Here is a 1,642-nt window from a genome sequence, read left to right as displayed (position 1 = left end):
GTGGATAGCAGGCGGTCGGTTAGGCGGGTTAGTTTGGTGGGTGGGAAGAAGACTCTGTGTGAATATCCCTTGGTGCATACGAGTGTGTGCATGTGTGTGTGTGTGTGTGTGTGTAATTAGGTAAGTATCAGTTTGAAGATAGCAAGTAGCAGAGAGGGCATGCCGAAACTCACTCAGATATGCTCTTTAAATCCTCTTGAACTTTTTTCTTTGCACACTTCACTTATAATGAGCCACTTATCAAGCTAGAACAGCTAGATAATAAAACCACTGAACTCATATACAAATATGTATCTGCTGGTGTAAATGTCGAAGTGTGTTTATTGAGAATTAAGAGTGATTGCTGGGGAAAGAGTGTTAAAGTTGTGTTATGGATCTTGTAGGTGATCAGTCCGTTATTAATAAGCTAAAAGCTGGTGTCCACGTTGCATATTTTAGCACCTTGACATGTACCAACCAACCCCTCCTGCAGGCTGAACGGCGGAGGAACGCACAGCAATCATAACAATCAAAAAATGAAGGAGGAGAGAGAGAGAGAGATAGAGAGAGAAAGAAAGAGCCTGAGGCAATGGAGATTCTTAGTTTTTTTTGGGGTAGGTGGGGTTAGAGACAAATCATTATCAGAACACCTGTCCGCTTCTGACTTAATAAATCAGAGTTGCTTAACAAAACAGTTTGGTAAAAGGGATATCAAAGGGGCAGGTTTGTCACACAATGCTGGGATTGATGGTTTGATGGAATGAAACGGAATGTGAGAAGCAGAGATCTGCAGAAAGTAGAGCAGGAGTTGCCTACATGGACGTGTTAAAGATTAAGGATCTGACATGTTTGCCAGCTGGCATGGGCTCTCGGCTCTGGAACACAGAACTTCAATGGCTCGGCATTAGTGTTGTCTTCTTCACCTTTTTAACTTGTTCAAGCATATCATTTTCGTTCTCGTCCAAGCTCACCATTTTTGCACAATTAGCCATTGTTCGACAGGGCAGGCGTAGCTTGGAATTAAAGGGGCAAAAATTACATTCTGTGATCATTTGCTTGCACTCATGTTGTTCCAATTCTTTTATTTTGTTTCCCTGTGGGACATAAAAGATGTTTAAAAGAATGTTCAAGCTGCTGTTTGTCACTCACATATTTACAGTTCATTTGGCTTCGGAAGCAGGACAGTGCACAATTGATTAAAATATAATCAAATCGTAATACGTCGTAGTAGATTGATTATCAAATTGCAAAGGCAGTGATTTGCTATATAATAGATTTACATGTTGCATATGAGCAGCTGAAATCCAGTGTTTCGATTCGAGAGAAATGCTCTTCATAAAGTCTTCTGTGACCATTGTGTGGTTTACAATAAGTTTCCATTAGATATTTTGTTTCCTAACATTAACTAAGAATGAACAATTCTTGCACAGCATTTATTAATCATAAATATATCATAAATTAATCATAGAATTTACTGTATTATTAAAATGCCAAGTTTTGCTTGTTTACATTAAAGGATTAGTTCACTCAAAAATAAAAATTCTAATCATTCCGTTTCATGTCGTTCCAAACCCCTGAGACCTTCATCTGTATTCAGACAACAAACTAAGATATATTTTAGATGAACTATTAACTAACTAACTAACTAACTAACTAACTAACT

Source organism: Danio aesculapii, chromosome 23 (genome assembly GCF_903798145.1).
Source record: "Danio aesculapii chromosome 23, fDanAes4.1, whole genome shotgun sequence".
In the NCBI taxonomy this organism is placed as follows: domain Eukaryota; kingdom Metazoa; phylum Chordata; class Actinopteri; order Cypriniformes; family Danionidae; genus Danio; species Danio aesculapii.
Note: the sequence above shows the minus strand (reverse complement) of the source record.